General features: G+C 54.2%; 1 long non-coding RNA gene and 1 pseudogene across 1 annotated transcript; both read right to left on the bottom strand.

Moving 5' to 3' along the window:
- LOC132334605 (zinc finger protein 850-like) overlaps positions 1–24,662 on the bottom strand; it is a 144,689-nt pseudogene that overhangs the window by 112,987 nt on the left and 7,040 nt on the right.
- LOC132334885 (uncharacterized) lies at positions 6,570–11,992 on the bottom strand. The gene is made up of 3 exons (XR_009488531.1): positions 10,858–11,992; positions 10,098–10,209; positions 6,570–7,234 (listed from the first exon to the last, which is right to left on the bottom strand). It is a non-coding gene; the product is annotated as an uncharacterized LOC132334885 (long non-coding RNA).

Genomic DNA, 24,662 nt, shown 5'->3' with positions numbered 1-24,662 from the left:
TAGATGAGCTGCTCAAGTGAGCTGGAGACCCCTGCATGCCAGTCAGTCCCTTTGAGCTGTAAAAGTGCAGCCCCCTGGCCTAGGGGAAGTTCTTCTGAGCTGTTCCTGCCTGGAGTGTGTGGAGCTTCCTCCCTGGGAAGGGGATGCCCAGCAAGGCTCCGCCTGGAGGTGCAGAGAAAGAGAGCTGCCCACGAGTGTTGCTGTGGGGAGCTCCGCTTCCTAATTGTATTTTTGTCTTGTTGGAGTAGGACTGCTTTCTGTAATGTTGACTCATGGGGGGCAGTGGGTTGGGGACAAAGAGACCACTCACCCCGATGTTCATGGGGCAAACAGAGAGCATTTATTCTCAAGCCCTGCCTTATAAAGGGCATTTGAAAAACCAGGTCTGGATACTTTTATTGGTCTGATCTCTACACCTCTTCAGGTTCTGGGCAGTGAAATGGCTGCAGCCCAGTAGAGATGTGATTGGCGAGGCCCAGTCAATTGGGCAAGGTCAGTCAGCCTGGGGGCTGGTTAATTCACACAGTAGAAGCCAGCCTGCACTTTGACACACGGCAACACTTCTGCTCTGCCCCACAGACACTGGAGCAGGAGTTCTCTTGCAGAAATGCTTGGGGACCTTTGGTTTCCTTCCAGGTCCTGTAGCAGACCTTCCCCACCCAAGTGAAATTCTCTATTCCTCATGTCCAAGCCCCAGTGCTGCAGACAGAACCAGGGGGTGACACGTGGGCTGTACCACCAGTGCCTTTCCCTGGAGCAGGAAAATTGTGGCTCTTCCCTGCTGAGACAGTGGTTGAGAGGAGAGGGAAAGCTCATCCTTCCTGACCTGCTGGAGCACCTGTAGGGACGGTTTCTGCACAGTTCAGACACAGCCCCAGAGGAAGCAGGGACATTCCATTGGGACCCCAAAATTGGGGGCCAATCCAACTGCAATGGGAGACCCCATGTGTGTCCAGCTCATTCTACCTGGGCTGTTGCACATGGTCAGTGGCTGTCCAATGCTATCCCCCTGGCTGGCACTGATCTCTAAGGCAGCCTGGAGCTCTCCTTGGTCAAAGTTCCCCAATTTGGACCCTGCAGACACTTCCTCAATACCTCTCCAAGGTGACCTCAGCACACCAATGATGTCACAGCACTCGTACACCTGGTCAAGAATCCCAATGGGGACAATCTGGTCTCTCCTCCAAGGGCACAAAGCAACAAAACCCCCAAGGAAAATCTTCCCCAGTGGGCACGGTGCCTCCTTGGGCAAGTTCCATAGCAAATAGTCAAGGCAGTGGCCTGAAATGTTTTCCCAGCTGGGCCACAAGACATCTTGGATGGATCTGCATTGTCCCTGGGGAAAGAAATGTGCAGAACCCTTCACTAATGCCCTGGAATGTCAAACAGGAATCACAGCCATGGACAGCTCTCGGGAACCACTTCACAGTGGATTTTCCTTCCTGGAAGCCCAAGATGTCTGAATGATCTCCTGGTGCCTCAGGCAATGGGTAAACAGGGCTTGTTAGAGATGCTGGCAGGGCACCAACACCCCTCCTCCTCACAGGGCACCTCTGTTACCCCAGTTAGTTCCCAGTGGCTGCCTGGGGACAGGTGCCCACTTCCCCATGTCCCTGGGGATGGGCACATCCTGCTCAGGGCCAGTGCTGGCCTTGGTTCAGGTCCTGGGCATTGCAGAGACCCTGTGTGGGCACAAGGGCCCTTCCCTCGGGAGCTGCAGGTGATGGCAGCCAGGGCCAGGGCTGGAGTTTGAGCCTTGTTGGGGATGGGGTCCCTGGCACCCTGCATGGGGCAGCTGTGTAGAGCGGGACACAGGTGCTCTGGGTGGGCACGGTGGCCATGGGTGGGACAGGGTGAGGGGCAGGGCAGGGGACATTGCCCTCGGGACTCTGCTCTGGGGCTGGAGATGAGACTGATTTGGGGCCTGTGGGGAAAGGGAAATGGAGTGGTCAGGCTGTGGCAAGAAGCACAGCTGAGGCATTGCCCAAGGCTCAGCCTTGTCTGCAAGGTCATCAACAGGTGATCAACACTGCCCAGTGCTTCCAGTGTCTCCAGTGAGTGCAGATCCCAATCACCTGCCTGCCCTTGACTCAAAGTCCTCCCACATGCCTGTTTTCCCTGAGTTTGGGGTCCTGATTCCCCAGGAAGAGGGGTCAGTGCCCACCACTGTTTCCTCAAAGTGCCAGAACAGGAACAGGGGCAATTCTGCTGGGATCCAACGGATTTTGGGATGGGCTCAGCTTAGGGCTGTCCCCCAGGGAAAGCTCAGGGAGGGAAGAGGCAGCAGGAGATGAGGGTACGTGGTTCTGGGGGCTGTTGGAGGATGGATTTTGTTGGAGTGGGGCTTGTCCCCAGCCGGGATCCTTTTACTCTCAGCTCCCCCATGCACAGACCACCCTGCACCAGGCAGTCCCAGAGAGCCCAAGATGTCTGAATGTCCTCCTGGTGCCTCAGGGCCTGGGTAAACAGGGCTTGTCAGGGATGCTGGCAGGGCACCAACACCCCTCCTCCTCACAGGGCACCTCTGTTACCCCAGTTAGCTCCAAGTGGCTGCCTAGGGACAGGTGCCCACTTCCCCATGTCCCTGGGGATGGGCACATCCTGCTCAGGGCCAGTGCTGGCCTGGGCCCAGAGCCAGGGCCATGACCCAGGTGCTCTGGGAGGGTTCCGTTGCTGCAGGTGTGACAGGATGAGAGGCAGGGCAGAGCATATTGCCCTCTGGACAGTGCTCTGGGCACGAAGATTGGAGGGGTTTGGCATTTGCAGGGAAAGGGATATCAGGTTGTGTGGATGTGGGAATTGTCACTCCTGAGCCATTCCCCAACCCTCAGCCTTGTCTGCAGGTGATCAGCATTGCCCAGTGCTCCCCAGGGTCTGCAGTGACTGCAGATGCCAATCACCCACCTGATCACATGTCCCTTGTTCCCCTTGCTCTCCCACATGTTGGGTTTGGGGCTGGGCTCTGGGGTGTCCCCTAGGGAAAGCTCTGGGAGGGGAAGGGCAGCAGAAGATGGGGGATCTGGCACTGTGGGTATTGGAGGATGGATTGTGTTGGAGTGGAAGTTGTCCCCACAGGGTCCCCAGATGCCTTTGCCTCTCTGCCTGCCCCCCTTGGCTCCCTCAGGTGCCTGGGCCCTTCCAGGGGCAGCTGTCCTAAGCAGAAGGGATGCCAGGCAAGGGGGCTGGATCTGTGTCACATGTGGGGTGGACTCTCTGCCAGGGCTGGGCTTGTGGCCAGGGCTGGGGGCTGGCAGAGAGGGTGCAGGGAGGAGTCCCAGCAGGGATAAAGGTGCTCCTCACCTGCTGCAGCCTCAGGCAGCGCTGCCCAGAGCGAGAGGAAGATGAAGGTGGCTGTGCTCAGCGTGGCCCTGCTCTTCTCCATCCTGCTGTGCCCCCCGGCACAGGCCAAGGTGAGGTATCAGCTAAAGGCTGTCCCCACATCTTGCCCTTTCTGGCCTCCCATCCCACCCTTTTGGACCCTCCTCTGTGTCCCATTCAGGGTCCCCAAATGCCCTCCCACTGACCATTCCCGAGGCCTCTCCTTCTTTGTCCCCCTTCAAGCCTTTGCCTTTCTTCTTGGCCAGTATAGCAGGGTCCCCCTGTAGAATTCCCTGACTCACTCCCCACTCCCACAGCATCTCCCAAGCTGCTGGTTCTGCTCCCACCCATCCTTGTTCTTCTGTCCCCACCAAGCCCCTCCCCTGCATTCCCATGTCCCTACACTGCTATTTCTTTCTCCTTCCCTGCACCTCACACCCCTCTCCTTCCACACCCCCAGCCCCATTCCCTGGGCCCTCAATGGACCCCAGATCAGTGACTTTGGGTCTCCCCCCAGCTCAAACAGATCTCTTTGGAGGCCCTGAATTCCCATCCCTCTGCCTGTGCCCTGCTCCCTGGAGCTGTGTCCCCCCACAGCCCCACAAGATCCAGTCCAGACCCAGCCTTTGTTCTCCTTTCCAGGCACTCCTGGAAGGAACGCAACATGATCTCCGGGAGGTGAGTGGGCTGCTGTCTTTGGAGGGCATGCCCTCAGGGAACTGGGGGGCAGTGGTGTCCCCCCATCCCTTGCTGGCACCGGGGACATCCCAGTGACCAGCAAGGTCTCCTGGTCTCTCTGCAGCTGGATTTAGACAATGTAGCGGTCCTGGAGACACCTCTGGTGGGTACCAAGAGTTCTGCCGGTGTCAGACCCTCCCCTTTCATGGCCACCACAGCCCAGGCCATCCCAGTCTGTCCCAGCACAGCCCAGTGCACCCCTCCTGACAGCCCAGACAATGCCCTGCCCCAGGGCTCCTCACCAGGGAAGCCTTTCCCCAGGGCCCCTGCTGCATTCCCATCCCGGTCACCCCAGGACCCCCTGGATGAGCCAGGACGCAGCCCCTGCCCCAGCTGTGCCTCTTGGCCAGGAGCCCAGTGCTTCTGGGCAGGAGCACAGCAGGTCCTCCACCCCATTGCTCCCACAGCCCCTTCCCTTAGCCCCCTCCCTGCTCTGCCCTGCCTCCCAGTCCAGCCCAGTGCCCCCAGTGTGTCTCTAACTCTGCCTTTGTCCCCAGCCCCCTGTGGCTGAAGAGCTGCGGGCTCTTCTGCGGCAGAAGCGCCTGGCTGCCTCTCTGGATGCCTAGGTGAGCTGTGCCTGCAGGGACAGGGGTGGTGACAAAGCCCATCCATGGCCCAGTGGGCTCCAGAGGTCACGTTCTGGGGTTTTTAATTTAGGATTGGAAGCTGTGGGGATGCCGGTGTCCCAATCCCCTCTGGCCGCATGAGCAGATGATCATCCCTGGAGGAACCTTCTGATTCCTTTGAGCCCTGGGCTATTTCCCCTCAATAATCAATCATCAATAAACCCTTTCAGCAAAGCTACAATCTCTGTCTGTGTGTCTGTGTCCATGTGTGTGTTCCAAAGGAAATTCCCCAAAATCTCAGAGGTTTCCCCCAGAGGTGTAGTCTTGTCCCTGTGTCCATCTGCACATCCTGTCACTCTGTCACTGTCCCCTCCACACACCTCTGCCCCGCTGGCACCTCCCAGGTTGGCACTGAACTCCTCCCTCCTGCTCCCCTCCCACAGCAATGACCATGGCAGGGAGCTCACCCAGGAGCACCCAGGCCAGGGATGGAGAAGGAGCATCTGGCAGAGGCAGGAAGAATCCCCCATTCCAGGGGGTGTGGGGTGCACGGGGGGCAGTTGTGTCCCCTGCCAGCCCCAGGGCTGCAAACCAGGGAGCAGATGTCTCAGCTGCCTCAGCTGAATCACCTCCCTCAGCCCTTGGCCCGGGAAGTCTCTGGCTGCAGCACAACCTCCACAGGAGACTTTCCACAAGGAAGACAAAAGAAAGGAATTGTTTCTGCCCTCTCCCTGATCCCTCCTGCTTTGCTGATTTTCTTGCCATCTATTAGCAAAATCAGCAAAAAAGCATCTGCACTCTGGTGTTTCCGAGGCTCAGTTCCTAAATGGGGCCAAAGGAAGGTTTTCTGCCAGGGTAAAAGTGAGAAGTGTGGGATTTGGCCAGTGAGTTGGAAACATGACAATTTCTAAACACTGGAAATCCAGAGGTACAAAAGCAGAGTTTGTAGTTTGAACGGTCCATTTTCCTCCTTCTTCCCACTGTTCATTTGTCCCATCCCAACTCCAGAGAAGCAGATTCTGAAAAGCAGACCTGCAGGGAGTGTTGGAGGCTTCATCCCAGAGGGAGGAAGAAAGAGTGAAATCAGGAAAAGAATTCCAGTTGTTTTTCAGTCACAATAACCACAAATAGCTCTGTACTGCAAGCACAATATCCAGGTGATGAGGCACGTTTCTCGTTTTTAATGCCAAATCACAGCACTTTGGGAATTGTTCCTTGGACTAGAACAAAGCACAGGCCAATAATTGATCCAGTTTGGTTCCTAAATCAGAAATCATTAAACTTCTCCCAAGCTGTGTTTCCCTCCAGTAAAGGAGGCAGTTTGATTGCTTTTGTCCTGAGTATCTCCTGAGTTCATGACTTCAGATGGACTGGAACTGTCCCAGCACCCCAAAAGTGGCCACAATGAGCAGGATCAAACCCCCAGGTCACCATTAAATGTTCTCCATCCACACCTTCCAGAGCCCAGCAGCAATTCCTGCTGCTGCCCCCACTCTGGTTCAGCCTGATGGGATTGCTCTGGTGTGCGGGGCGGGCTCCTGCAGGACACAGCGCTTGGAGCTGCTCTGTGTCCCGCAGCTTCGGCACCTCCGGCACCGCTCCACTGCTGCGGGGCCTGTGCCACCAACGTGCCACCAGTGTGCCACCAGTGTGCCACCAACGTGCCACCAGTGTGCCACCAGTGTGCCTGCCACCAGTGTGCCACCGCTGTTCCTGGCTGTGGTTCCTGTCCCACCACTGTTCATGGCTATACTAAAATCAGATGACCCCCGAGGCTGGAAATGATTGGCATCTGACTCCAAGGCTTTGGGATGCTCAACACTCACTTTATTAATACTATATTATGTTACATTATACTATTCTATAACAATACTACAAAGAATACTAAAGAATACTTACTTCTAACTAAAAACTTGTGACTGTATGCAGAGCCACAGTCCACACAGCTTGGACCTGATGGGCTAATTAACATAAACAATCTCCACCAGAATCCAATGACCAAAGTCCTTGAGGTAAACAACCTTCCCAACACATTCCACTTGTGCAGAATACCAGGAGCAGCAAGCAGAGATAAAAAATGTTTTCCCTCTGTACTTCTCCAGGAAAAAACCTGAGAGACAGAATTATGTCTCTCTGTTCAGAGGGCATGTGAGTATCACACATGGTTGTGGTTCCGGTTCCACCACTGTTCATGGCTGTGGTTCCTGTCCCACCACTGTTCCAGGCTGTGGCTCCTGACCCACCACTGTTCCAGGCTGTGGTTCCTGTCCCACCACTGTTCATGGCTGTGGCTCCTGTCCCACCACTGTTCCACCTTTTCCATGGTTACTCCACTGCTGCTCAAAAGCTGCTCCAGTGCTGCTCTGGGGGTGTTCCAGCACAGTTCCTCTGCTTGTCCAACACTGCTCCACCACTGTTCCACCACTGCTCCACCACTGCTCATCTCCTGCTATTCTGAGCTCCATCTCTGCTCCTCCACGGCTCCCCTGTTGTTGCACGACTGCTGCTTCTGTTCTTGTGCTGCTGCCACAGTTGCAGTGTCACAGAGAGGGGAACGCTCAGGCAGCAACCGCTGTGGTGTCACAGGGAGCAGGACAACGGGACTGCCACAGCTGTGGTGTCACAGAGAGGGGAACGTTTGGGCAGCCACTGCTGTGGTGTCACAGAGAGCAGGACAACGGGACTGCCACAGCTGTGGTGTCACAGAGAGGGGAACGTTTGGGCAGCCACTGCTGTGGTGTCACAGAGAGCAGGACAACGGGACTGTCACAGCTGTGGTGTCACAGAGAGGGGAACGTTTGGGCAGCCACTGCTGTGGTGTCATAGAGAGCAGGACAATAGGACTGCCACAGCTGTGGTGTCACAGAGAGGGGAACGTTTGGGCAGCCACTGCTGTGGTGTCACAGAGAGCAGGACAACGGGACTGCCAAAGCTGTGGTGTCACAGAGACCGGGACAATGGGACTGCCACAGCTGTGGTGTCACAGAGAGGAGAACACAGCGGCTTCCAGAGCTGTGGGGTCACAGAGAGGGGAAGGCTGGGGTGGCTGTTGCTGTGGTATCATAGAAGGGAACACTGGGGCTGCAAATGTTGAGGTGTCACAGAGAGGGGAATATTGGGGCTGCCACTGCAATGCTGTCATAGACAGGAGAACACTGGGAACACTGGGGTTGCAATCACTTTGGCATCATAGACAAGGGAACATTGGTATTGCCACTTCTGTCATGTCACAGAGACGGAACACTGAGGTTGCCACCACTGTGGTGTCACTGAGAGGGGAACACTGGGGCTGCAAATGTTGAGGTGTCACAGAGAGGGGAATGTTGGAACTGCCACTGCGGTGCTGTCATAGAGAGTAGAACTTTGGACAGCCACGCCTGCAGTGTCATAGAGATGGGAACTTCCACCGCTGCAGTGTCACAGAGGGGGGACACTGGGGCTGCCACAGCAATGGTGTCACTGAGAGAACTTCTGGGTACCACCACTGTGGTATCACAGACAGGGGAACTTTGGGGCTGCCACTGCTGTGGTGTCAAAGAGAGAGGGACTCTGGGGCTGCCACTGCTGCGGTTTCACAGAGGCACCTGGGGCTTCCACAGCTGCAGTGTCACAAGGAGGGCAAAGTTGAGGTTGTGACTGCTGTGGTGTCACAGAGTGGGACACTGGGGCTGCCACTGCTACAATGTCAAAGAGGGGAACATTGGGGCTGCTACTTCTGTGTTTTCATAGACAGGGGAATGTTGGGGCTGCCACCGTTGTGGTGTCAGAGAGATTGGAATGTTGAGGCTGCCCCCACTGTTTTCTCATAGAGAGGGGAATCTTTGGTTTGCCACTGTGTTGGTGTCAGGCAGAGGGGAACGCTGGGAGTGCCACCTCTGGTGTCACAGAGAGGGGAAGGTCAGGATTGCCACCACTGTGCTGTCACACAGAGGGGAATGCTGGCACTGCTACTGCTCTGGTGTGACAGAGAAGGGAACACTGGGGCAGCCATTGCTGTGGGGTCGTACAGAGTGGAATTTTGGGGCTGCCACCCTTGCGTTGTCACAGAGAGGGGAAGATTGGAATTGCCACTGCTGTAGTGTCACAGAGAGGGGGGCATGGTACTGCCACACCTGTAGTGTCATAGAGTGGGGAACATTGTGCCTTGCCACTGCTGCGGTGTCACAGAGAGAGGAATGCTGCCAAACCTCCCCTGGTGCTGTGTCTTCACCAGTGCTGCTCCTCTGTGACACTGCATGGCCTCCTGGGGACATGGTGACACTGCAAGGATTCATGGGGACATGGTGACACTGCAGGGACTCATGGGATCACAGGGGCTTTGTGGCACTCTGGGCCCTGGTAGAATCCAGAGGCCCCTTGGGGCCATTGGCCCTCATGGAACCAAGAAGAGACTGCCAACCTGTGGGGCTTCATGGAACCATCCACTGTGATCCCTCAGGGCCTCATGGCTCCCAGGAACCATGAGGAGCAGCACTGCAGGACTAAATGGCACCAAGGGGACATTGTGACACTGTGGAGTTCAGGGAACTGAGGGGATGCTGTGACACTCTGGTGCCTAAAGATGCTCAGGGGCCATTGTGACCCTGTGACTTGTGGAAACAAGGGGACACTGTGACACTGTGGAGTCTCAGGGAATCCAGAGGCCCTCGTGACACAGTGAGGCCAAATGGAATCAAGGATCCATTGGGATACCTCAGGGCCTTGTGGTGTCCAGGGGTCCTTGTGACACTGTGGGGCCACATGGAGCCAAAGGGGCCCTGGGATTCTCTGGGGCCTCATGGAGCCAAAGGGGCCCTGGTGACACGCTGGCCACTCGGAGATGGCTGCAGCTAGCCCTGTCTCCTGTTCCCTGCCAGGAGTGGCCACTCCCTATCCGCCCTTCGGGCCGGTTGGGCTGGTGGTACAAGCAGGGCTGCTTGTCTCCCAGAAGCAGCAGGCTGCTCTGTGCAGATACTGATGTTGTCCCGAGCTGAGGAATCCAGAGCCAAGGAAGAGAGGGATCACTTGTGCAGGCTCCCAAGAGATTTTCAATCTCCAAGAGGGCCCAGAAACAAGTGACAGCAAATCCAGGGTCACAACAGCTTTAGTACGGGGGAGGGAACATGGGGAGGATACAAACCAGGAGCAGTGGCAGAAACCTGGGGAGGAGCACAAGGCGGGGTACACATTGTGACAACCAGGGAGGAACAACAGGGCAGGAGGATGAACTGAGCATACCAGTGGGTATTCGAGGGGTACAAGATGGACACAGAAGTTTCTAGAGAGAAAGGTGGGGTTTCTGTAATGGACAAGGGAGGAGGGCAGGATTTCCTTCAGTAGCAAGGAAGGATCTGGAATGAGGGGTTGGTCATGAGGTAGATGGACAGGGGGATGGGAGGGTACCTCTCCAGGGCAAACCAACATGCATGGGGGACAACCAGAAAAAACTACTTTTTCTTATAACATGACTGTTTCATAACAAAGGAACTTAATTACCACATCCTGGGATTCTGTGGGGCCTCATGGAACCAAGGGCACTCAGAGACAGGGCACTCAGAGACACTGTGGAGCCTCCTGGTTCTCAGTCTCTTCTGACACCGGTGTCCATCTACAAAGAAACAAAACTGGGCAGCCTGAGCCTGTTGATCCAGAATATTCCCATCTCCATGGGAGGACGTTCCTGCCATCTGTGCTGCCATGTGTTCCCTCTTCTCTCCGGGGGAATTGAATCCTACAAGAGACACCGACCCCTCTGGTAGCTGACACCACAGGGCCTCCTGTGGGGTGGGAGCAGAGACATCTTTTCCTCCATCATGTTGTTCACAGCCCATGCAACCAGGAATATTTCCAAGGATGGGGCATCCACCAGGTGTCTGGGAAACCTGTGCCAGTGCTTAACCAAACACAGCATCAAAGATTTTTTCCTTATCTCCAGTCTGAACTTATCCTCTTCTGCTTTAAAACCATTTCCCCTCACCCAACTCAGACAGGCCCTACTAAAACATTTCTCCCCACATTTCCTGTGAGGTTCCTGGAAGCCCTGCAAGGTCACAATGGGGTCTCCCCAGGGCCTTTTCTGCTCTAGGCTGAACCGCCCCAACTCCTCCAGCCTGTCTCTGTCACAGAGGTGCTCCAACCCTTTGGAGCATCTCAGCTCCTCTGGAGCTGCTCCATGAGGTCTGAGCCTTTCCTGTGCTGAGGACCCTGAGGTAAATTGTTTATGCCAAAGCTCCAGTCAGTCAAAGAGGGGAAATACCTCATTGCTGAAATGCTGCTGAGAGCTGTAGGGAGAGATTCTGCACAGCTCATCCACAGCCCCGAGGGGGGCAGGGACATTCCCATGGGGTCCCTGAAGCTGCAGGGCCAATCTGCCCACACTGGGAGCCTCTGGGCATGTCCAGCTCCTTCTGCCCGGGCTGTTGGCACGTGGTCAGTGGCTGTCCAGTGCCACCCCCCTGACTGGCACTGATCTCCAAGGAGGCCTGGATCTCTCCTTGGCCTCCTTCTGCAATTGGAATCCTGTAGACATGTCCTCAATTCCATTCCAAGGTGTCCTCAGCACCCCAAAGACATCATAGCCCTTTTGCTCTGGTCAAGGATCCCCCACAGGGACACTCTGGTCTCTCAGTCCTGGGGTACTCCACAGGAAAATCTTCCTGGGCCCTGCAGCTCCTTGAGCAAGTTCCATAGCAAACAGTCAAGGCAGTGGCCTGAAATGTTTTCCCAGCTGGGCCACGACACCTCTTGGATGGATTCACATGGTCCCTGGGGAAAGAGATGTGCAGAACCCTTCACTAATGCCCTGGAATGTCAAACAGGAATCACAGTCATGGACAGCTCTCTGGAACCACTTCACAGTGGATTTTCCTTCCTGGAAGCCCAAGATGTCTGAATGTCCTCCTGGTGCCTCGGGCAATGGGTAAACAGGGCTTGTCAGAGGTGCTGGCAGGGCACCAACACCCCTCCTCCTCACAGGGCACTTCTGTTACCCCAGTTAGTTCCGAGTGGCTGCCTGGGGACAGGTGCCCACTTCCCCATGTCCCTGGGGATGGGCACATCCTGCTCAGGGCCAGTGCTGGCCTTGGTTCAGGTCCTGGGCATTGCAGAGACCCTGTGTGGGCACAAGGGCCCTTCCCTTGGGAGCTGCAGGTGATGGCAGCCAGGCCCAGGGCTGGAGTTTGAGCCTTGTTGGGGATGGGGTCCCTGGCACCCTGCATGGGGCAGCTGTGTAGAGCGGGACACAGGTGCTCTGGGTGGGCACGGTGGCCATGGGTGGGACAGGGTGAGGGGCAGGGCAGGGGACATTGCCCTCGGGACTCTGCTCTGGGGCTGGAGATGAGACTGATTTGGGGCCTGTGGGGAAAGGGAAATGGAGTGGTCAGGCTGTGGCAAGAAGCACAGCTGAGGCATTGCCCAAGGCTCAGCCTTGTCTGCAAGGTCATCAACAGGTGATCCACACTGCCCAGTGCTTCCAGTGTCTCCAGTGAGTGCAGATCCCAATCACCTGCCTGCCCTTGACTCAAAGTCCTCCCACATGCCTGTTTTCCCTGAGTTTGGGGTCCTGATTCCCCAGGAAGAGAGGTCAGTGCCCACCACTGTTTCCTCAAAGTGCCAGATAGGAACAGGGGCAATTCTGCTGGGACCCAACGGATTTTGGGATGGGCTCAGCTTAGGGCTGTCCCCCAGGGAAAGCTCAGGGAGGGAAGAGGCAGCAGGAGATGAGGGTACGTGGTTCTGGGGGCTGTTGGAGGATGGATTTGGTTGGAGTGGGGCTTGTCCCCAGCAGGGATCCTTTTACTCTCAGCTCCCCCATGCACAGACCACCCTGCACCAGGCAGTCCCAGAGAGCCCAAGATGTCTGAATGTCCTCCTGGTGCCTCAGGGCCTGGGTAAACAGGGCTTGTCAGGGATGCTGGCAGGGCACCAACACCCCTCCTCCTCACAGGGCACCTCTGTTACCCCAGTTAGCTCCAAGTGGCTGCCTAGGGACAGGTGCCCAATTCCCCATGTCCCTGGGGATGGGCACATCCTGCTCAGGGCCAGTGCTGGCCTGGGCCCAGAGCCAGGGCCATGACCCAGGTGCTCTGGGAGGGTTCCGTTGCTGCAGGTGTGACAGGAGGAGGGGCAGGGCAGGGCATATTGCCCTCTGGACAGTGCTCTGGGCACGAAGATTGGAGGGGTTTGGCATTTGCAGGGAAAGGGATATCGGGTTGTGTGGATGTGGGAATTGTCACTCCTGAGCCATTCCCCTACCCTCATCCTTGTCTGCAGGTGATCAGCATTGCCCAGTGCTCCCCAGGGTCTGCAGTGACTGCAGATGCCAATCACCCACCTGATCACATGTCCCTTGTTCCCCTTGCTCTCCCACATGTTGGGTTTGGGGCTGGGCTCAGCTCTGGGGTGTCCCCCAGGGAAAGCTCTGGGAGGGGAAGGGCAGCAGAAGATGGGGGATCTGGCACTGTGAGTATTGGAGGATGGATTGTGTTGGAGTGGAAGTTGTCCCCACAGGGTCCCCAGATGCCTTTGGCTCTCTGCCTGCCCCCCTTGGCTCCCTCAGGTGCCTGGGCCCTTCCAGGGGCAGCTGTCCTAAGCAGAAGCGATGCCAGGCAAGGGGGCTGGATCTGTGTCACATTTGGGGTGGACTCTGTGCCAGGGCTGGGCTTGTGGCCAGGGCTGGGGGCTAGCAGAGAGGGTGCAGGGAGGAGTCCCAGCAGGGATAAAGGTGCTCCTCACCTGCTGCAGCCTCAGGCAGCGCTGCCCAGAGCGAGAGGAAGATGAAGGTGGCTGTGCTCAGCGTGGCCCTGCTCTTCTCCATCCTGCTGTGCCCCCCGGCAAAGGCCAAGGTGAGGCACCAGCTAAAGGCTGTCCCCACATCTTGCCCTTTCTGGCCTCCCATCCCACCCTTTTGGTCCCTCCTCTGTGTCCCATTCAGGGTCCCCAAATGCCCTCCCACTGACCATTCCCGAGGCCTCTCCTTCTTTGTCCCCCTTCAAGCCTTTGCCTTTCTTCTTGGCCAGTATAGCAGGGTCCCCCTGTACAATTCCCTGGCTCCCTTCCCACCCTCGCCCTCACCCCACCCCCCCCAAATCCTCTCCCAGTGCTGTCGCTTTTGTCCCTACTCGTCCTCATTCTTCTGTCTCCCTCCTGTGCACTCCCAGGTCCCTACAGAGCTGTGGGCAAGTCCCAGGCAGGGACAGCACTGCAGTTTGATTCTTGTTGGGGATGGTTCCCTGAAACACCCATGTGAAGCAGAGCAGGACCCAGCTGCTCTGTGATTGCATGGAGGCTGTAAGGGTGACAGGATGAGGGACAGGGCAGGCATATTTCCCTCTGGACTCAGCTCTGGGGCTGAAGACTGGACTGGTTTTCAGCCTGTAGGGAAATAGGAATAATGCAGTATTCCCATGTGGGAAGTGCCAGATCTGAGCCATTCCCCAACCCTCATCCTTGTCGGCAGGTGATCAGCATTGCCCAGTGCTCCCCAAGGTCTGCAGTGACTGCAGATGCCAATCACCCACCTGATCACATGTCCCTTGTTCCCCTTGCTCTCCCACATGTTGGGTTTGGGGCTGGGCTCAGCTCTGGGGTGTCCCCCAGGAAAAGCTCTGGGAGAGCGAGGGGCAGCAGAAGATGGGGGAATCTGGGTCTGGCCGTGGGAAGTCTCGGAGGATGGATTGCATTAGACTGGAGGTTGTCCCCACAGGGTCTCCGGATGCCTTTGGATCGCTGCCCTCCACCTAAGATGCCTGAACCCCCCCGTGGGCCGCTGCCAAATCAAGGAAGCTGGAGTGAGAGCGGGGCTGGACCTGTGCCACAGGTGGGATGGACTCTGCACCAGCGCAGGGTTTGTGGCCACGGCTGGGGGCTGTGCCAAGCCGGGCTCTGTCCTGGGGGCTGGCAGAGAGGGTGCAGGGAGGAGTCCCAGCAGGGATAAAGGTGCTCCTCACCTGCTGCAGACTCAGGCAGCGCTGCCCAGAGCGACAGGAAGATGAAGGTGGCTGTGCTCAGCGTGGCCCTGCTCTTCTCCATCCTGCTGTGCCCCCTGGCCCAAGCCAAGGTATGGCACCAGCCAAAGGCTGTCCCCACATCCTGCCCTTTCTGGCCTCCAATCCCACCCTTTTGGTCCCTCCTCTGTGTCCCATTCAGGGTCCCCAAACGCCCTCCCACCGACCATTACCAAGTACTTTCCTTCCGTATCTCCCTTCAAGCCTTTGCCTTTCTTCCTGGCCGCTGTAGAAGGGCACTCCTGTAGAATTCCCTGACTCACTCTTCATACTCCAATAATCTCCCAGTCCTGTTGGTTTTGTTCCCACCCATCCTTGTTCTTCTGTCCCCTGGAAACCCCTCCCTTGAACTCCCGTGTCTCTACACCTCAATTCCTTTCTCCTCCCATGTACCCCAAACCCTGCTCCTTCCACACCCCCAGCCCCATTCCCTGGGCCCTCAATTGACCCCACATCAGTGACTTTGGGTCTCCCCCCAGCTCAAACAGATCTCCTTGGAGGCCCTGAATTCCCATCCCTCTGCCTGTGCCCTGCTCCCTGGAGCTGTGTCCCCCCACAGCCCCACAAGGTCCAGTCCAGACCCAGCCTTTGTTCTCCTTTCCAGGCACTCCTGGAAGGAACCCAAGATGACCTCCGAGAGGTGAGTGGGCTGCTGTCTTTGGAGGGCATGCCCTCAGGGAACTGGGGTGCAGTGGTGTCGCCCCATCCCTTGCTGGCACCAGGGACATCCCAGTGACCAGCAAGGTCTCCTGGTCTCTCTGCAGCTGGATTTAGACAATGTTGTGGTCCTGGAGACGCCTGCCGGTGTCAGACCCTCCCCTTTCATGGCCACCACAGCCCAGGCCATCCCAGTTTGTCCCAGCACAGCCCAGTGCACCCCTCCTGACAGCCCAGACAATGCCTTTCCCCAGGGCTCCTCACCAGGGAATCCTTTCCCCAGGGCCCCTGCTGCAATCCCATCCCGGTCACCCCAGGACCCCCTGGATGAGCCAGGACGCAGCCCCTGCCCCAGCTGTGCCTCTTGGCCAGGAGCCCAGTGCTTCTGGGCAGGAGCACAGCAGGTCCTGCACCCCATTGCTCCCACAGCCCCTTCCCTAAGCCCCCCCCCCCGCTCTGCCCTGCCTCCCAGTCCAGCCCAGTGCCCCCAGTGTGTCTCTAACTGGCTGCCTTTGTCCCCAGCCCCCTGTGGCTAAAGAGCTGCGTGCTCTTCTGCGGCAGAAGCGCCTGGCTGCCTCTCTGGATGCCTAGGTGAGCTGTGCCTGCAGGGACAGGGGTGGGGACAAAGCCCATCCATGGCCCAGTGAGCTCCAGAGGTCACGTTCTGGGGTTTGTCTTTTAAGGTTGGAAGGACCAGTGTCCTTTTTCCTCTCCAGTGGCATGAGGAGATGATCATCCCTGGAGGAACCCTCTGATCCCTTTGAGCCCTGGGCAATTTCCCCTAAATAATCAGTATTCAATAATCAATAAACTCTTTGAGCAAAGCTTTGCTCTGTGTCCATGTGTGTGTCCATGTGTGTGTCCCTGGATCTGGACTTCCTCCTTTCCAGTGCTCTGGGGAAGTCAGGCCAGGTCTGGGCTCTGCTGCCTTGACACAGTCTGTGCTTTCCCCCTAGACAAATGGTGTATTGGGAGTTGTGCAGAGTCCAGGGGGAGTGGGTTGAGTAGGGGGTGGGTGTCCCGGTGGTGAGAAAGGCTGTGGTTCACTCTGAGTGTGGTCAGAATGGCCTGGGTTTAAAAGAAAAAATATAAATTCAAAACAAGCTTTCTTGTAAAACTTTTTCTCCCTGTGAGAAACGACCGTTCACATCTCAACATTTTTAAAGGTTTATTAAAACCTTAACAAAAATTACAACAAAAGGACTAAATAAGGAAAAAATTACGGTGCTGGGAGCCTCCCTCACTTCGTGGCCGGTAACCACATGGCCAGCCCATCCACAACATGGCTGCTCTCATTTTATATCCTTGGTGTTGCAGCAGGTAGCCAAAGCTCCTCCCAAAGGCTGTCTGTTAACTCTTCATCGCTGTTCCTTGGTGTAGACTGCTTTCTTGTAACTTGATTGGAGGTCAGGTGTTGCTGAGCCATGCCTCTTAATAACAAGCCTGCCCCTCCCCAAATGCCCAGACTACCAAGACCCACCAATGCTGGGTGGGGGGAACACATTGCAGTAATATAACTGTACATCTGTAAAACTTCTCTTAACATCCCTATAATGTTCACCCTTTAATTGTGAATGCTAACCATCTAATTACTCATCTATAACACTGTGGCATTCACATTCTCTGAAAATATCCCTTCACCCAGGATTTTTCTCCTGGGAAGCTGATAAGCCTCAGAGAAAAAGGAAAACAATTCTTGTCTCATTTGCTTCTCCTGTGTTGTGTTCATATGCAGAATGTGTTTGGAGATTGTTTACCCACAGATGATTGTTTGATTGGATTCTGGTGTTAGTTATTTTGACTCATTGGCCAATTAAGGCCAAGCTGTGTCAAGACTCTGGAAAGAGTCACAAGCTTTCATTATTATCTTTTGAACAATCAGTAAGTATCCTTTCTGTATTCTTTAGTATAGTATAGTATTCTTTAATATAATATTGTATTGTAAAGTAATAAATTAGCCTTCTGAGAACATGGAGTCAAATGCATCATTCCTGCCTTCGTTGGGCATCTCTGCAAATAAAATACAACACAACAGCCCCAAAATTCTTGATTTACTCAAAAGAATTTAACTGCTAAAAAAAATTTTCAAATGTCAAAAGCATGTTGAAATTATTTATGTGTTTTGCAATTTCCTCCCCTGGCGGGATGGGGCTGCTGGGTCAACCTGTCTGCAGGGCACTGTGGGGCTGTGGGGTTTCCTGGGTGAGGGGCCCTACACAGTCACCTGTAATACCTGGCCAGGGTGGGGTAGAGCCACCGCAGTGTCCTGGAAAAGGGTGAGTGGTTCTACCTGGCTCTGGGGTTGTTCTTGGCCGCTGGGTCCATCGGCTCCAGATGAACTTGGGTGAATTTTGGGGTGGGCCAGGTAGGTCAGTTTTCCCTGGCCATCCTGACAGCTCACCAGGGCTCAGTCGTGTTCGCTGACTCCAGTTCCAATACTGAAGGAATTACTGGTGCCAGCACCACCCCAGGAAAGCCTCACAGCAGAACTGGCACAGGGCATTGCCCTGGCAGAGGGGCAGGGAAAATATCTTGGCCGTGAGCAGCAGGATGGCGAGAAAGCCCCTGGTGCATGAGTTCCTCACCCCACCAGGTTTAAGGCAGATTTGGGTTGCATTGCTGCTGTCCTGGCATAGAAATTCTGAGCAGAGGGCACAGAGGTGTCTTCTCCATGGGGCTCACAGGTGACACTGAGATGCTGTGGGGGAGCTGAGCCCTGCCTGAGGGCAGACTCAGCCCAGCAGGAGCCCCGGGCTGACACCACCACGCTGGAGTCCACAGCTGGCTCAGGGGCGATGCGGTGCCATGAGTGGGGAACAGCTTCCCCTGAAATGGGGAGAGCTGAACCTTGGAGCCACCTGCTCTACAGCTGGAATGGTGTCAGCGTCAGGGAGCAGACTAAAGAGGAGAGGGAGGCCTTCGGTGTGAGATTCTGAGGAAGGTTTATTTGTCAAAGGGAACAGGAACCAAAGAGCCCCGAGCACCAGCGTGCTCAGGATTTTATACAGCACTAGAACTGCGGGTGGGCACAATCGCTGAGCCCATAGGGAATCAAGGAGGGAGGAGCAAAAGGAGGGGAATACATCTCAGGGACCAATGGGGATAAGGGGGTGGAGAGGGCAGGTCACATGGGCCAATGGGGCATCATACACTAGGGGAATTCCAGAGGGGCGGAACTTGCAGGGGAGGGGGTTTACAGGAGACTGACAGGGAAGGGTCCAGAACAGGGGCAGAGTTTACAGTGATGGATAGGGAAGGCGCTGGAATACAGGGTGGGGATTATAATGATTGAAGGGTAAAAGGGGAGGGATATAAACTGGGAATAATCCAGCTTGGGGAAATATAACATACAGGGGGTGAACTGGAACAGACCATCCAAAAAGCTGTGAAATAAAAGGGCACTGCAACAGCGCTCGATAAAGAGGGATGCAGGACACGGTTTATGGTGCAAAAAGAAAGGATTGCTCCTGTGTTGTTTTTAAAGGGTCTTTTAATAGGCCTTTTTATAGGGTTTTTAAAGAATATCCCCTGTCTATCCCCAATTGGTAAGTAACAAGTTCTTACCTTGTATTGATTGGTCACTCAAAGCCCCAGTGTGTAAGTGCAGGAAAAGTTGTTTGTGAGAGAGAGTTTTCATTTTTCTATCTAAGAGTGAAAAAACAGTTTATATGGGTGCTGGTGTTTATCACAGTCCTAGAGCTCTTTTTCAGGGAAAGTAGGGTTTTTTCCACAGACCTGGAGCTCTTTCTCAGGAAAAACAAGTTGTTTTTCACTGCTCCAGAAATCTGTTCTCCTGAACCTCCTGTCAGCTTTCTCATGGCTTCTGTTGGCTCAGGTCAGGATTCAGTTTGTCAGCCTCTGGCCTGCTGTTTCACCACCACAGAAAACATCATTACTGTCCCCCCAAAAAAAAGCAGCTGAGATGCAGCTCACTTCCTTCTAGAAGGTGAAAAGGGATGCAGGTGCCTGGAGGCCCAGGAGAGAAATTGACGGAGTCGACGGGAGACAAGCACATCCGATGATGATCAACAAGTCTCAATTTATTGATTTAACATGCGTGCTCTTATAACAGTGATAATAAGGCTCATACATATTGCAAAACTAAAGCTCACTATTGGTTCGCTATAAAAGGTCAGCTCAACTTTTGCTATCAGATACTCAGGATGCTTATGTTTTCTCCCCTCAGATACTCAGGATGCTTATGTTTTCTCCCCTCATTAGCTAGTCTCTGCTTCTGCATCCCGTTATCGTATAACTTCCTGCTCAAGGACACTCTGGCCCTGCCAAAGGCCCCCCATCAGAGGTCCATTGCTTTACCAGCTGTATTTTATCATGTCCCTTCTCTTCAAGCCACATCTCCACAAAACTCTCCACAAGAAATGGCAGTATTGAAAATGTGAGAAGCAATGTTTTATCCATTGAGGCAGTGCCTGACCTCAAGGAAGACTTTTCCTACCAATCAAGACTTTCTTAGGGAACACCCTGCTTCAATATCAATTAGAAAATAATGTTATATTGCCTCTTATGAAAAGAAAACTAATGAGAGAAAATCTTGAAAGTGGGGAAAAAAATCATTTGAGGTAATTGCTCATTGAAATCTTTTTTATTAATTCCACTCCTGACAAAATTAATTCTTGAAGACAATTCTGGTAGAGGTGCAGCTCCTTTGGGCTTTGTGAACTCTGAGGAGCCCCATGGGAGATTTGTTGCCACCTCCATGAGCCTCAGTTCCTCAAAGAAGATGTCACAAATGTCCAAGAAAAGGAAATGCAAAGCAAAGGCAGAACACACCTTCCAGGGCCCAAGATAATATTCTCCTCCCCACTGGATTTTTGCCCTGCTCAGATGGGACTGTCCGAGGGTGAAGGAGACTTCCTGAGCAATCCTTTGCTTTCCGGGCACTGATCAGCTGGATGCCCAGGGAGGCTCTCTGGAACAGAGGCTGGGCAGAGTTCAAGGAATAAAGTAGGGATTTATTAAAAGGCCTTCAAAGGATTCACCTTGAGCAGTGCAAGAGCCCAGATGAGGCTACACTCAAAATGGATGACCAGTCAAGAGTTTTCACACTCTTATCATGTTTGGTCCATTTAAATATTAGGGTTAATTGTCCAATTACAGCCTCAGGTTATGCAGTCCCATCCTCCCAGTTTGCTCTGCTCAGTTTGCTGTTGTTTGCACTTTTGGGGCCTGAAGCTGCAACCGTGTCCTTGGTTCTGGGGCTGGAAGAGGATTGTTTTGTCTGACTACACTGTGAAGAAAACTTGCTAACACTCTGTATGAAGTCCAGAGTTACAGACTAATGCAGCAGAGAATCTGGAAAATAGAACAGCTAAAACTGAAGGCATCAGCCTGTTCCATGTTCCCTTGGTTCCATGGGGACCCACAGTGTCACAATGGCTCCTCCGTGACACTACAGGCTCCACAGTGTCACCCTGTGCCCTCAGTTCCATGGCAGTTTCACAATGGTCTTCTTTGATTCCATAAGGTCCCCATGGTGTCACAATGGCCGCTTGTTTCCATGAGGTTCCATAGTGTCACCATGGTGTCCTTGGACCAGCCTGGTCACAACTGACCCATGGTTCCATGAGGTTCTGTAGTGTCACTGTGGTGTCCTTGGACCTGCATTGTCACAACTGACCCATGGTTCCATGAGGTGCCCCAGTGTCACTGTGGTATCCTTGGACCCACCTGGTCACAACTGACTCATGGTTCCATGAGGTTCCCTGGTGTCACCATAGTCACTGTCAGAGGCTGGATGAGATCAATGTCCTGAGACACCGTGAGATGAGCTGTCAATCAGTCACAGAGTGGGGACAGCGCTAACCCAGCCCTGATTGCCTGAGCGATCAGAAATCCCACCTGGGGGGAGGCCCACAAAGGCCTGGGGGCTTAAAAACACGGAGCACAAGGTCAGCCCCTGGTATGGACTCTGCCTTCTCCTGGGGTTTGTGTCTCACCCACACCGGAACCCTAGGAACTGATAGTCATATGCATGTCTTTCTAGAGAGCTTCTGTCTTTCTGTCTCTCTCTCTTTCTTCTCCTAATGCTCTTTATATGGAACATTTTTGGGTACCACAACAGCTTACGTGTTTAAAGGTTTCTAGGTTAAATGAGCTAAGTTAATGAAGTTATTGCTATGATAAGGGTTTTATATGTAATTGGATGTTGCATTAAATCCTCCTTCAAAGTTTCTTGGTTTTTTGTACTTTGCCAGTAAAATTTTGTGTCATTTTGGCTGCTTGAGAATATCTGGCTGGTGTCTCTCCTGTGCACCAAACTCGAGTAAAGGAGCCTTTGGTTACCTCCAGCATGGCAGTGTTCTGGGCTCTTACACCCTACAGGCTCACAAGGGCATCTTGTTTCCACACTGGCCCCTTGGTTCCATGGGCCCCAACAGTGCCACAATGATCCCCTCAGTTCCACAACTTCCCACAGTGTTGCAGAGAATACATTGTTTAAGGAGTTAATAAAAAGTTCCAATGATAGTTATAGAGTGTTTGTTTAATGTTTTATGGTTATGTAAAGTGCCAATGTTAGTTATTAATTGTTTGTTAAAGGTTTTATAATTATGTATATCCCCTTACCGTCGGGTATTACCCTGGCTGCTCCCACTCTCATCTAAAATGGTGAACCACTCAAGACCATAAAGAAGATGATTACGTCACCTAATAAGGAAATATGAAACTCCTATAAGACTTAGCAGAAAAGGATTACATAACAAAAACCCCTAGAACAACAAACCACCATGCAAATAAAGAATCAAAATAACACCTCTTAACAGAGGGAACATAAGACAATATCAAAGACCCTGGTCAGAACTTTTTGCCTTCGTCACCCCAACCAGAGCAGGCCAAGAGCAGTATAAAGATTATGAACCTGAAACCAACAGGCGTCTACTCAGAGACTCTCATGAGGAAAGAAGACCCAGCTCTGCCGGATGACAGAGCTGACATCCTCCTTCTCCACGCCGTCTCGGGAGGAGTGGTGGTGTGCGCACACCCCCATGGGTCCCCTACCTAGACTGTTTCCAGTAAAGCTGAAACCACTAAAGAGCTGGTCACGTGCCATTCATAACAGTCTTGGGCACTCGTCCGGGATAGGCCACACCCAGAGAGAGGACTGAGGGGATCCGGGATATCTGGCCCTATCTGGACCAGTCAGCAGCAGCCAAGGAGCCGAGGACCAAACAGTGTGGAGGAGCATCGGTAAGGAAAGCTGGTGGCAGGAGTAGGAGGCACGCAAAAGAAGTGTGTGTGAGACAGGCCAGGCAGCTCGGACCCCCAAAGCCTTGTGGACCTCCCAGTACCACGGTTCCGGACTACTGCGAGGGGACTGGCCAGAAACTGAGGGAAGCAAGAGAAGCCTGAGTAAGTGAGACACCTCCCAGGGGGATAAGGTGGCCGCCCCCCATGTGTGCGGAGGAATAGAAATGTGACTGGCACACAAGGGGTAGGCCTTCCCCCTTTAGGCTTGGTAGGTGGCCCTCAGGGCGTGCTGGGGGTGGTAGATGAATTGGTGAGTTGGCACGCAAATCCCAAACGGAGCCCCAGGAGCGTGGAGGATCAGGGTAGTGTGAGTCACGCACAATCCCTGGAGTGGGGGGACACGGGTCCCTACCAGGGTTCAGGGTGCCCCGACTGCAGCAGCAGCACTGAGTAGAGCCAAGAGGGCCCCAGTGCCCAGGGTCAGACAGTGGTGCTGGGGGTTAAGTGTGCCACGGTTCAGGTAGAAACCGTCAACCCACTGGAGGCCACTGGGGGGATTGGGGTTCCAGGGCAGGGCAGTGCTGGGGTTCCAGGGCAGGGCAAGGCTGGACCTGCCCCTTCGTCCCCCACACACCAAATGTTTTGAGCCAACAATCTCCTCCAGTCTGTCACAGGCAATGTTGGAGGTGAAATCCCAATTGTGGCCATGGGCACCTGGCTGAGAAGGACAGTTCTTTTTCATAGGAAGGAAAGCACAGAGCCCCAAGGTTTGGAAGGCAGGTGAGAGCCTCAGTAGGCCAGTTAGACTTGTCAGTAATAGCACATTTTGTCTGGGAGCAGTCTTTGGACTGAGGGAATTTTGGAGGTGGAAACCCAGTCTTGGCCATGGGCACCTGGAGAAGCAGGACAATTCTTTCTCATGGAAAGGAGAGCATGGAACGTCCCCCAATGTTTTGGGGACAGATGAGAGGTGACCCTTTTGAAACCACTGCCAGTGAGACTTGTCCTGGCAATATTCCTATGGGAACAATCCCTGGATATAAGGAAATTTGGAGGTGAAATCCCAATTCTGGCCATGAGTGCCTGGAGCAGAAGGACAGCTCTTTTCCATTGGGAAGGAAAGCACAGAGCCCCAGTGTTTCAGCAGCAGATGAGAAGTGACCCTCAATATGCCAAGGTCAGCTGGACCAGTCAGGCAGTCCATGGGAGGCTAAACCAGCCAGAGCTGTTCTGTGTTCCCTTGGTTTTATGGGGGTTCAGAGTGTCACAATGGTGCCTTGGATCCACGGGGCCCCTCAGTGTCATAATGGTGACTTGATTCCATGGGTTCCAGCAGTGTCACACTGGCCCCTAGGTTTGGCAGGGTCCCACAATGTCACAGTGACCCCTAGGTGTCATAAGGCCCTGCAGTGTCACAATGGTCCCAAAGATTCCATGAGGCCCCGCAGTGTCACAATGGTCCCAAGGATTCCATGAGGTCTTGCAGTATCACAAGGGTCTCCATGGTTCCCCAGGCCCCACAATGTCATGTGACTCCTCTGTTCCATGAGCCCTGCAATGTCACAATGGACCTTTAGACCCTGGGGGTTTGCTGTGTCACAATGGTCGCCTTTGGCTCCACAGTGTCACAATGAACATTGATGTCAGGAGGCCCCTCTGTGTCACCCTGGAGCTTTGGTTCCATGCAGCCCTGCAGTGTCACAAAGGCCTCTTGGCTTCACAAGGCCCCAGAGTAACACAATGGTCCTCTTGGTTCTGTGGGGACCCCCAGGGTCACAATGGTCTCTTTGGTTCCATGAGACCTCACAGTGTCACAATGCTTTGCTTATTCCATGGGGCCTCATAGTGTCACAATGGTGTCCGTGTTTCCATGAGTCCCCTGAATGTCACAACCATCTCTGTGATGCCATGGTGCCCCTCAGGGTCACAATGGCCCCTTGGTTCCATGAGGCTGTGAAGTAACTTAATGGTCTCTCCATGGTTCCATGAGGCCTTGAAATGTCAAAATGGCCCTTTGGTTAATGGGGCCTCACAGTGTCACAATGATCCCTACATTCCATGGAGCCACACAGTATCAGTAAAGCCCCCTTGGTTCCATGAGGCCCAGCAATGTCACAGTGGTCTCCATGATTCCATGAGGCCCCACAGTGTCACCATGGTCCCTTGGTCTCACAGGGCCCCCCAGTGTCACAAT

Source organism: Haemorhous mexicanus, chromosome 16 (assembly GCF_027477595.1).
Source record: "Haemorhous mexicanus isolate bHaeMex1 chromosome 16, bHaeMex1.pri, whole genome shotgun sequence".
NCBI lineage: Eukaryota > Metazoa > Chordata > Aves > Passeriformes > Fringillidae > Haemorhous > Haemorhous mexicanus.
This window is presented reverse-complemented; position numbering and strand designations above follow the sequence as displayed.